The 12,655-nt window shown below is 44.2% G+C and overlaps 1 protein-coding gene across 1 annotated transcript in view; it reads left to right on the forward strand.

The window, feature by feature from the left end:
* The first annotated feature begins 5,869 nt into the window (after positions 1-5,869).
* Positions 5,870-12,655, forward strand: part of PTP4A2 (protein tyrosine phosphatase 4A2) — a 28,717-nt gene continuing 21,931 nt past the window's right edge. Inside the window, exon 1 of the mRNA XM_072980245.2 lies at positions 5,870-6,089. The gene's annotated coding sequence lies outside the window, so the exon portion shown is untranslated. The remainder of the gene's footprint in view (positions 6,090-12,655) is intronic.

Genomic DNA, 12,655 nt, shown 5'->3' on the forward strand with positions numbered 1-12,655 from the left:
TGCGCCGTTGCTCTCTTGGGCCGCATGGTGGGACCAGCAAAGCGTGGTGCGTGGCAAGGGCTTTTTTTTTCTTTTTTCTTTTTAAAAGAACGTCAGAAGAGCCATCTTGGGTCAGGCCCAAAGCGTGTCAAGAGTCCCCTATTCAGTGCACAAGGGTGCGCAGCCAGTGGGGCCGGGGAAACGGCCACCTCGCGTTCCTCAGCCATTCAACCCAGCAGGGAAAAGTTACTTTTTTTTTGGAACTTTTGTAAAAGTCACCGAGGGGGGGGACGTTTGGACGAGATCTCACGATCTCCCCTTCTGGCCTGGCCAAAATATAAAATACGTACGGTGGTGACGGATCATTTCTATATCAGGCCAAAAAACAAGATAAAAATAAAACCCATGCAGGGGCAGGTCATACCTTTATTAGACGACTAAAAATAATCAAGCAGACAGATAATACATTGAATAATGTCAGATTAAGTGGATTTGTCCACAAAAACTCACATTAAGAAATATACAAGTTAAGTCTTTTAAGGTGCCACCACCTTTTTGTCTTTTTATTTAAATTTTATTTTCGTTTCCACCTCCAAGGCTTGCACAGACTAAGAGAGCTACCCCTTCTACAACTATCTCAAATAAATAGCCTGTCTTTTAATGTGAGCTTGCTTCCTCAGGCCCTGACCATTTTAGTGTCACAGACAGAATCCTGCCTTCCTCTTTTAAGGAGCAGAGCCTGGACATCCTGCTGTCTTTGTGGTAAAAGGAACTTTTCCAAGTTCTTGCCAGCATTGCTCTATTGCAGGCCAGAGATGTTTTTGAAGGACCTAACAGGGCTCATGTCCCGACACTTACACACATCTGTCTACTCAAAATCTACGGCCAGTGTAAAATCGGTATGTTTTTTCAGGGGCAGGAGGGGAAAGCTTTACTAAACTGCTCTTCCCACCCACAGTCTCGGGATGGCCCCAGTAACTAAATTCCTCCATCTCCCTGCTGGGCAGAGATTTCAATAGGACTGATGGGGTGAAGGGCGAAACAACGTCCAGAACATCCTCCAGCCGGCACTCTTCCAACGTTCCTCGTACAACAGACTGAGAAAGTTACCCATCGGGAAAGCCTTTGCCAAGCTGTGGACGATGGGAACCGTGAAACTGAGATGATGAGAAAGCCGCCGATTGGGAAGGAAGGTGAGGACAGAGAGCGGTGGAGACAATCCAGCATTTTGGCACAAAAGATAGCCAAGAAAAGTGGGGCCACTGCCTGGATTACCCTATAGCCAGCTCCCCTTTCCACCCCTGTGGCGGAAAAAATGGCAGGGGTTCTAAAGGAACCAGAAAGATCTGATACGGGAGAATACTGTATTGAGAGTATGTTTTAACATAACTATTACCACCATATGTATAAATAAGACTCGGGTATCCTATGTACCAGCTATGTACCAATACTCCATGCACCAACACGATGTAAACACTATACTGTATTCATAGCACAAATGCACTTTATCTCAAATGTACTTTATACTTGTACTGTGTATTTCTCTGATGTTCTACCCTATTAATGTATGCCTTTCCAAGATGGTCAAGTAGCCCACATTCATTAGATATTTTGCAAATTTGATTGTTTTAACTCTGTCTCAACCCAGACCTGGGAACAACAAAGACCATGTGGGCGATAAATGAATGAATGAATGAATGAATGAATGAATGAATGAATAAATAAATAAATAAATAAATAAATAGCACCACTTGATAAGCATTTATGGCCTACATGGAATAACAATGTAATTCTTCTTTCCTCCTACCCATCTTTTGGGTAAAGCAGATGGCCCATCATTGGAATGCTTGGGGGCGGAAAAGACAACAAAGTAACTTATACAAGTAAGACATAGAATTGGAGGTTACATTTCAGGGCTCAGGAAGAACACACATAAACATATCAATAGATAAGGGGGATTGTTTCCAGATTTTTAGGCCCATCTTGGGCACAGGTCAAAGAAACATCAGGGCATACAATGGATATTTTCTTCAGAACAATAGGTTGGCCAAGTTAGCATCTCAGATCCAGTCAGGAGCAGGATCCAAAGTTGGGGTACCAATAGAAATGTAGTACTTTTATGGCTCTTTTTTTGGTACCATTATAAAATGTATGTACATGCATCTCCTCCTGGTCTCTCTCTGCTTTTAAGAGAAGGCCCAGCTGACAATTTCCTTCCTGATATTCAAATAAAATTGGGTCTTTGGTTCAGCTGCCTTGCTTCTTAGCCTGTTGTCCTCACCGGAAATCTTGAACCCGGAATTGGCCTGTAACAGGTCCATATATGTAGAGTCTAATATACTCATTGTTTCCAACTTTAAGTATTGTCTTTCATTGTTAGCCACCTTTGGTCATTGACCAGGAGAAAGGCAGGGTCAAAATATTTAAAATAAATAAATAATACATTTCCGTTATGTCCTCATATTTAAATTCTCTTTTTGTTCCTAAGCTAGGTTTCAGTTTATGTGAAAATCTACTGCTGAAAATCTATCCCATTGTACTGTGTTTCAAATAATACTTTCCCCTCATTTCTGCAAGTGCCTCTATTAGAAAATAAACCCGGAATGGCTCAGAGGTTTCTGATGCAACACTCTTTCTTATAGCTCTTTCTTATAGATGTGGCTGTGGCCTGGTCATCTCTCATTTTCTTGGCTCTTTAAGTGTAAATTGATTGACACAGAAAGCAATTGAAAGAGGAAGAGTAGCAAATCTTTATGTGCAACTGCGAATGCAGGCCTGCTCAAGGTGAGTTCTGTTAACATTCAGCTGGTCTCCTTTGAGACAAAGGCATGGAGCTCTGGATCACAGCCTTTTGTGATTTTCCCAAAGGCAGAAGGGGACTTTCCCAAAGGCATGGCTTGAGATTTTTCTGTAGCTTCCCAGGTGGTGGGAAGGCTGTTTTCTACTGCTCTCTAGTGTTGAAAGCAGAAACGGGAAAAAACTGCTGTCCAGTTTTGAACAAATTCTAGCCAACTTCAAGCAATCCCCATGTAATTATTCCACGGAAAGGAAAAAGACGGAACAGACAGGAACGCAAGTGGGATGCGTGACACATTTGCAAACAATCCAGAAGGTGGGCCGCTTCTTGGCAATGTGGAATGCAATCAGCTCCTCTTCAAAAGAAGATCCCAAACATGCCCTTTATTCCGTATAAGGACCTTTCAGCACTTAACAGTGGCTTAATTCCTGGCCTATTTAATTCATTGAAACATGGCAGGAGCAGCTTAACTGCTTAACGAATGAGTAGAACATTAATTGCAGTCTTGTATTTTTGACTTATTAAAAGCCAATAAAAGAAAGCAAAGTGTGCTGCTTATATACAGCCCCATAGTGCTTTAGGCACTCTCGGGGTGGGTTGGGTTGTTACAATTTAATTATGCAGGCTGCGCATTTAAGAAGGGCCAGATAGTTTTTTAAAGGCTGGGAATGTGGGGGTTCTGGTTTTGGGGTGGGGTTAGAATTCCCTCTACTATCCCCCAAACAGTTATTTAAGAAGATGTTCAATAAATGTATTCTCAAAGCCTTTCACGGCCGGGATCCAATGGTTGTTGTAGGTTTTTTCTGGCTGTTTGGCCGTGTTCTGGAGGTTTTTCTTCCTAACATCTCTGTGGCCGGCATCTTCAGAGGATAGGAGTCGGAACTCTGTCTGTGCCCTGGTGCAGTTTGTGGGATAGTTGAGTATTTATAGCTGTGGAATCAATAAATACTGTATTGTTCAATAAATATTGCAGTATGTGGAAGGGGATTATACTATAGGAAGGAAGGCTCAGAGGCTATTACTAGCAGGTCCATTACAAAAAGAAAAAACCAACCCAAACAAAAAAAAAACCACTAGTTTAGGTCTGGCTGTGGAGCCTGAGGTTGGGAGTTCGATTCCCTGTTGGGCCTCCTTGACAAGGGCTGGACTAGATGATCCACAGGGTCCCTCCCAGCTCTGCACTTCTAGGATTCTGTCATCAGAGGTGGGAAGAGTTAGGGTAGGGAAGTATATTTCCCATAATATCACAGTCACTTGTGGACAGAGATCCTGCTGGCTTTTAGATTCATGGAAGTTTTGCTCAAAAAGTCACTTTCTTCACCTCTCCACGTGTCTTTATGTGTGCCTTCTGTGTTCTCCCATCAGGTATCTATCTTGCTTTGGACAGGGAATATTTGTGCTTTCCTCTTGTGAAAAATAAGTCACCTTTCTAGTTATTTACACAGGGAGGCCTCCAGTAATTTTCCACTGATGTCAGCTGGGAAACCACCTGGCTTCACATGATAAAAATCAAGGTTTGTGTGAAAGAAAGAAAGAAACAGAAGATGCTCTGCATCATATATGGCAATATTAACAACATTTTAAAGAGGTGTTCACACGATGAGATAGATTTTGCATGTGTATCTGTGGAGCCACATTTTTTTCCTGCCATTGCCATCTTATTTAGATTTCTGGCATAAATGTCATATAGATTTCCTTTTCACACTGTATTTTTCTGGAAATAATTTGAAAACTTGGAAAGTTTACAGGTGTCCTTATTGGCAACCACACATTGTGGGCAGAGTTGGGCCTTTTCCAGGGTACACAGAACATACACAGAACGTCCGTCCATGTGTGCAAAGGTAAACCCCGAGTAAGCTGGACATGGCACTGAGGGGTGCAGGAGGAGCCTAAAGGTCTGCCACACAGTAGTGACCATAGTTACTTAAAAAAACAAAATACGGGTTGAAAAACAAGGTTATATTTTTAAGACCTTATAAAATACAATAAAATGCATGATGAACCCCCACAGCATGAATTGATAGGGGTGTGTGTGTGTGCCGGGGGGGTGGTGGAAATGGAGGTGGGGTGAATGGGAGCAGATTAAAGCTTCTCACTTTCCTCCGTGAATACCGTATGTGCAAGAGAAGGAATGAGGAGCTACACCGGGGAAAGGAAAAAGGAAAGAGAAAGGCTCCAAATTGGCGAAGACCTTTTCCATGCTGCTGGCATCCTGGGGTCCCTTTTGAGTTTTGCACAGATGCATCCCCTGCTCTCTCTCTGACCCAGCCCTGAGGGTACCTCCCTTCTCCCTAGTAACAAGTTACACTCAGATACTTTCTTTCTTGCTTCATTGATAAAATAAGAGCTAGGGTTCTCCTAGGGAAAAGTAACTCGTTACTGCAGGAGGAACGTGGCTCGTTCCAAAAGCAGCTCGTTACACCGACTCAGTTCCTTGATTTGCCACTTGTTTGTTCCTTTTCGTGCTCTGGAGAGGACAATCCTCGATTCAGAGCATGTTACCATAGTCTCTCGAGACTGAAGGATGCCTATGTATGTATGTTCCTTTTCGGTTGGCCAACGTTACTAAATTACTGCAAGAAGAATTCGTTCTTTCGCCCCCCCCCCTTACGACCCAGACCGAGGCGTCGCTTTATACTGGGGCCGTACCATTTCTTTCCTTCGAGAGGGGGTGTCCTCGCTTCAGAGCGGGACGCACCACTCGTTGAAGGCCCGGCCGGGCGAAACCATTCGGCCAAAGGGGCGGCGGAGTCGCGCCCGCCATTTTCGAGAGGAGGGGGGGTGTAAGACGTGCGGAGGAGGCATCAGCCAATCAGCGCTGGAGGTCGAGTGGCGGGGAGAAAAAAAGGCGGCGCCTGAGCCTGTACCATCTTCGGGCGGGGGGCCAAGAGGAAGGGGGGTGGGCGAGGTGAGCGAGTGTGGGCGGTACCATCGGGAAGGGTGCGAGGGAAGGAAGTTGAGGGGGTGGGTGTGGGGGGTGGGTGGCGGCAGGGAAGGAAGAGAAAGGCAGGTGGGGCGCGCCCACTGCGCCTGCGCGAGGCCTGTGGGGCGGGTCCTCTTTCCCAGGCGGGCCCTGTGGTTGGCCGGCCGCCGCCTGTCTGTCTTGTGCGGCAGGCTGAGGGGACTCGCGCGTCGCGTCGGCTGCCGGTCAGGGCCGGTTTGGGCGCTTCTCCGCGACGTCGCCTCGCCGCCCCGGCTCTCGCAGGCCCGCGGCTCTGGCCCGCCTCCGCGCCCCGACGCCGGCAGAGGGGCCCTGCCCTCCCCTCGCGAGAGGCGCCCCGACCTCTCCGCGCCTCGGCATTCAATGGTCCCGGTGGGTGAGGCGCGCCTCGGGCCCGGCCCGCCTGCCCCGGAGGGTCGCGGGGGGCGGTCAGGCAGGCAGGGCCCTCACCTCGGGTGTGTGTGTGTGTGTGTGTGTGGGTCCTTTTGGGACGCTGTACTCCCGGGGCTTTGAAACGTTACTTTTTGGGTGTGGGGTGGGGGTTTGGCAAGTTTCAAGGTAAGTCGGTGGGGGTGGGGGCTGTGCGGTTGGACTTGCAACCCCCCCCACACACACACACCAAAAAAGCAACGTTTTCAAGTTATGGTGTTATAACTTCTGGTAGGGAAGGGGGGGGGAGAGAAAGGAACGTTTTTAAGTCCATGGATATATAACTTCCAAGTAGGGAGAAGGAAGGAACGTTTTCAAGATGTGGGTTTATAACTTTTGGTAGGGAGGGGGAAAAGAGCCACGTTTTCATTCGACAGTTTTGTAACTCCTAGTAGGAAAGGGGAAAAAGTAATGTTTTCAAGTTATATTTTTACAGCTTCCTATAGGAATTGAAAAGGAAGGTCTCTAAGCATTCCCGGTTGTCTGCCTGGTGGGACAGCGTGGAGACTTGGGAGGGTGTTTTTGTGGGGCTTGAAAGGAGATGGTGCTTAAATGGGGGAAAAAAGTAGCCAAAGTGGTGGATCAGGGCGGGTGAGGAACTCGTTTGAGCTGTTTCTGGAGGGTTGGGATGTGTGTCTTTGAATTTCCCCATTTCTTTGGGGGGGATTTTTTTTTTGGGTAGTAAACGTGGCACTTGGACCTTGTGATAATAGTGTTTTTTTGGGGGGGGGGAGGGAATGGGTAACCAGAGTGAAAGGAATGGGGTTCTCTTTGGCTGAGCCTATTCCCGGGGGCAAAGTGTGCCAGCCAGAGAGGCAGAGTTTAAAGGAAGCCCAGCTGGCAGAGGTTGAGTTGGACATGGGGGCCAAGCTGCCCTTCAGACTCCTGCTGAAAAAACGAGAGTCCTTAGGCTTAAAGTGAAAGGTGAGGGTGAAGCCACCTTCTGATGCTGGTTTGAGGCACTTGGTTTCTGTGGGGTTGATGAAACAGAAATGAATGAGCCTGCGACATAGGAGACAGGAAGGGGGACTTTGGTCACAGAGCTACCAGTTTCTCCCTGTGGCTTTCAAACTTTTTGGGCGTTTCCAGACTTGGCTTTTTCTTTTTTCTTTTCCTGACTTGGAAACAGCCCCCTGGAACAACCTTCTCCTCCTAAGTGGGGGAGGAAGCTTCCAAGGAAGCTTTTGGGTTTGGCAATGGCTGAAATTGCCACCTTAGTGGAATTGGTTTGGCCTAATTCAGAAGAGGCATTGACAGGGAGGGGCTGTTTCTTCTGAAGCCTTGTGGGACCTGGGTGTCTACATAGAACTTGGAGAGATAAGTGCCTGTCACTTGGGCTGCAAAGTGAAAGGGAGTGTTTTAAGTTTGGAAACGAAAGATAGTGAAGTCTAGCAGTGAGGGAAGAGGACAAGGCCTGCACCAACAAAATCACAGATGGAACTGGGGAAAGGTATAAGACTTTTGGGGAGGCCTCAAAGCAAAAGAGCAAAGCTTTGGGAATGAACCTCAAAGTATTTGGAATTTAATCTATATAGGTACAGTATGTATGGTGTGGAAGTGATGGAATTCTGGCCTGTGAAGTCAGAGGGAAACTAAATGTGAAATCAAGTGAATGCATACAGAGATATGGATGTGACAAGAATATCTTACCACATACCACATGTTGGTTGATTCCTAGTGCCAGTATATTTGCGATATCAGAAATGCCATGTTGTGAATGGCCATATGTAAAAACATTGTTGTTACTAGGAGTGCTTTGTCCTTTTAATTTCTCTCACACATCACAATTTACAGTTCTCCTTGATGTGTGCTGTATATATGTGCATGTATGCACACACAAAATTATGGGTAACTGTTCCGGCATCTGATGGAAGTGTGATATGTTTCATGTTTAAGCAGTGACCAATGTTAGCCCTTTAAAGTGCTGTTCACCTCTTTGCTTTTTCTTTTTGCAGCAGACTTGCACAGCCACTCTGAAAATTGGTGTGATTCTAGAGAAGAGAAAATGGAAATGTATATATAGATGTGGACTGGAAGTGTGTTGGAGGATGGAAATAACCCACACTATGTGTAATTTGTAGAGCAGTTTGTTTTTTTGTCCCTTTGTTCTTGTAGAAAATCAGTGGGAGAGTGACAACAGAGCTACAAGAAGGTATTTAGTAGGGTTCTCCAAAAGTTATTGGCCGAGGTCTGCAGTGGCAGAAGTCAGATCTAGGGGATCAAGGAAGAAGTGGGTTTGTGCTAAAGCGTAATCTGCAAATTTCTTGGGAAGAAGGGTGATGGTACCAAGAATTAGCATTAGGGCAGTAGCAAATATTCAAACACAGTATGTGTAATTTAGGAAATCAGTTTGGGATGCAGGCCAAAGTGGGGCTAATGAAAGACCTGTGAAAGAGAGACTGAAGTTTCTGAAGATCTGTACAGGGAAGAATAAGTACCAGAGTTATCAAGAGAAGAGATTTATCTTGTGATAAAGAGTAGGGATGTAACAGAAGCTCATACTTGGGGCATAAGACACTGGGAGTGTTGAGCCAGGTATGTGTCCATGTGCTCTAAGTAATGAGCAAGGTCAGAGCAGATCTTGAAGGAAAGACATGGTGGCAGAAATTGCCAGGGAGACAAATGTGAGATGTTGTATTGAACAGTCGTGTTTGAAGTCAGAAAGACAGGTGAGGGAATAAAGCAGGGGAGAATCAAATGATAAAGATCCAGTTAGTTATAAGGAAGTTGAATGTGGTTGAATCACTCCTGTGTAAAATGAAGCATATTAAGGTGTTTAGCTCTGTGCTGAAACAAATTTATGCATTGAGACTTCAGGTTAGTCCTTAACATTTGAACTTGGTCGACAGCTTCTATTTTTCACTTGATTGGTCTGCCGCAAAGTGCTTTCTCTCATGTGGCACAACTCTCTCTGTGTGTAATTTTCAGTACAGCCTGGCACTGAATGAGTAGCACATGAAAAGCACCCACCCACTTTTGGTCGAATGAGTAGGGCACGTTGTGACTCAGAATTGCAGTAGTAAGAACGAAGCACCTCCCTTTGTGACTCAAAGTGTAGAACTGCTATTGCTGGTCACTTGTTGAGGGCAGCAGCATTTTGCTGTGGGAGTAGAAACCTTATAGGAGAGGGGGCTAGATTTTTATAAAATCTATAGACTACTTTTTGTGGTAGCTGTTTAGCTTGCAATTATTTAAGGCAGGCTTCTTAAACTGCACTTTGTGCTTTGTTCAGGTGGAGTGTGGAAGGGCTGATGAACTGTCAAGAGTCGGCCTTTTGTCCTGATGTCTGTGATTGAGACTTTTTTGGCCAGATCTGAATGACTGAGCAAAGCTGGGTGTTTTTTTCCCACCACACAGTGCTCGTACAATTTACTGATTATGCTTAAAACTTGTCAGTGAATGTCATCTGTTGGTCCTGTTTTTGAAGCTTCATGCATTGCAGTGCAAAGGCAAACCTGAGGTTTAAATTACAAGGTCGTTTGATTTGTAGAACAAACCAATTTGTTGAGTGCACCCCCAGTGATTTTTAAGAACTGCCCAGTTATTTTTTGGTGGAGAACCTCTGGCTTAAGTTACAGGACTCCTTGATATGACTAAACGGGAACATTTGTCATGAGTTCTCATGGAGGAAGAACAAAAACTTCTTTCGTATTACGCTGAACTGCGCCTGTAATATATCTGCTGCCTCTGTACTTTGCCCTGCTGTGGAATGCTTTGCTCTTGTGGGGCCTCCAGAGGGAAGGGAGATGAGATGGTTCCAGTGCCGCTTCTGTTAAAAATCCTTTTTTTAAAAACTATTTTTTAAAAAAACTGCTTTAAAAACTGATTCTTTCCACAGAAAAGTGTTCGCTGTGGGCAAGGTGCTGAATCCTTCCTTCAGTGACGTGCAATTTCTTTGGTCTCTAGGCACTTCTGTGGTGCCTATGTATTTAAATTCTGGTATACACGAATTGAAACTGTAGGTATTATTTTCTGTTTCAGAAATATAATTTTATCTTTGTCAAAACGGAATTCATGACCTCCTTCTGGAAAGCTGCCTTTCTTCTGAAGGGAGAACTATGGAAAAACATGTACTGAATGGACAGTACAGCAACCTTTATATTTTGATCATAGGAGAAGTAAGGAAATGATCTTTTCTGTGCTTCCTTGGAAGTAAAAACCTACTGAACTCTAGTAGATGTCAGTTCTGACCTTACGTAACCTGAGATCAGATAGCACAAATCTAGAAAGTTGCTCTTTCGATAAGAAAGGGGAAGAGACGACTCTCTATTAAGTAGACAAGTTACATTCAGAAGCCAAAATAATTGGATAGTTTATGAGCAGAAATCATTTTGTTTCAGAGGTTTCTAGTGGGTTCTCTTTCAGAGTAGCTATTAGGGATATGGCTGGCGCTACCCCAAAATGTGACATTGAAAAACATGCTAGCCCTGACTGCCGTTTAGTGGGGACTAATAAAGTTGGCATTTATTGTGCTGCATTATCAGTTGGCCACTTTGAGTAATCAAAATGGACTTTAGTCTGTGTGGTAGATGCAGTCTGTTCTAATTTGCATTAAAGTGAAGCAGCTCAACTCTTCTATTCCCCCCCCCCCCCAAATCATACAGTGGGCTTGACCTTTATTTAACAGTAAACCGCCTGTCTGAAAATAGATGAACTAACCTGTCTGTGCAATCTGGAGGGACATCAAATAATTAGTCATTGGGTAAACAGAACTGTTGACATAGGTCATGGAAGATTGTGGGTGGTGGGTCGGTCATCCAGTTGCTTGGAGGCTGACACATGGCTTAGGGTGTGGAATAGATTTCTGTGTTTACAAAAACAGGTATGTTTCCACCCGCATTACTCCCCCCCCCCACCAAAAACTGGGAACATAAGTCACATTATTGGAACTGTTAAAACGGGGATCCCACAACTTCTTTTTAGTTTTTTTAAATGTTTGTGTATTTGAATAAATTTTATTTGCCCTCTGGAGAATGCTCTGCACAATCATCTACGTCTGTCACCTACTTAGTATACACAATGCATTTGCATTTTCTTTAGTCTGAAACAGAAATAGGTTCTGTCACCACTTCTCATTTTTAATGGCTGGTTCAAGGGGATAAAAACATCCTCATTCATCAGTAAAGATGGTGTAGTTGTCTTGCCAAAGGGGCAAGACTCATAGCTACTGTCCTGTTCCTGCCCTCCTACATCCTATCCTCTGCATCAGGGCTGAGCTCCCCCTTTAACTGTAAGAGAGCTTGTTAAATGTATGTAAGGTATAACAACAGAATTATAATTTTTTGTTGGCCAGTCACAACAGTGTAAAGGCAGGACGTTTTCCCCAAAAGAAGACACTTTGTTTTTGTTAGGAAAGTGTACTTAACTGAACTGCAAAAGGCAGCAGTAACAGAAGAAGTTTGCAAGAACACAGACTGAATCTGACAGAAAGCACATGGCCATCCAGTTTTTATAATTTTTTTTCTTTACATCTGTAGACTGCTCCCATTTTCTCTTTGAATGAGGTGGATGTTGATCTTGGCGGGATCAGATAGTATAGTACAAGAAGGGGAGATGCTGAGAAAGGGTGATAGTAAGTAGGAAGCATAAGAGGTCTAAGGGTAGAAGAATATCTGATTTTTTAAAAGAGAGTCCTCAAGTATGTACACTCTTCATTCCATACCTTTTTGTTGTTGTTTTGTTTTATTTTGAAGATGGTGGCAGTTAAGAGCGAACAGAAATCAAATAATAGATAGCTACTCATGTCGGATGACAGCCTGATTCCTGTATATTCATTTTATACAGGAACATGAGTTATTTGTAGGGTTCCTTTTATGCAGTTGTTAAAGCCAAAAATGTCTGAGACATCTGGTCATCCGGCCTTTATAAATTAGATACTGTACTCATGTATGGAAATTTCAGGCAGAAGCGAACAAGGCTGGAAAAAGTATCTTTGAAATTTGTATTTGCGGTGCTTTCCATTTTCAACACTTCAGTTACACTTTTCTGAACTTCTAATACTGGAATTGTCCATACAGGGCAGGCTTTTTCCAGTCAGCTTTATCAAGTTAAAATGCCTTAGAGAAAAAGTAAACTACTAAATCAGTTAAGTATTTTAAAATTGCCCCACACTAATCAGTAGGGCTGAGAAGAGCATCTTGATTTTTAGACTGCTTTGTTTTGAGGTGTTATAAAACTAAATAAGAATATCAAATATGTTGTTATGTGCTGTCATGTTGCCCTGACCTACAGTGACTCAATGAATGAGTGACCTCCAAAATGGCCTATTCCCAACAACCTTGCTCAGCACTTATAAAGTCAAGGCTTGCTTTCTGGAGTCACTGCAACTCATCTTTGGTCTTCTATTTTTGCTGCTGCCTTCAAATTCTCCTAGCTTTTTTGCCTTTTCCGGCCTGCCTTCTATTCTCACCATGCGCCCAAAGTATGACAGGCTCCACTTTGTCATTTGTACTTGGAGAGGTTTGTAGAGAGTATGCAGCTGACCAGGTGCGGGGGCTAATAGCTAAAGT

The sequence above is a fragment of the Pogona vitticeps genome, chromosome 9 (assembly GCF_051106095.1).
Source record: "Pogona vitticeps strain Pit_001003342236 chromosome 9, PviZW2.1, whole genome shotgun sequence".
Classification (NCBI taxonomy): domain Eukaryota; kingdom Metazoa; phylum Chordata; class Lepidosauria; order Squamata; family Agamidae; genus Pogona; species Pogona vitticeps.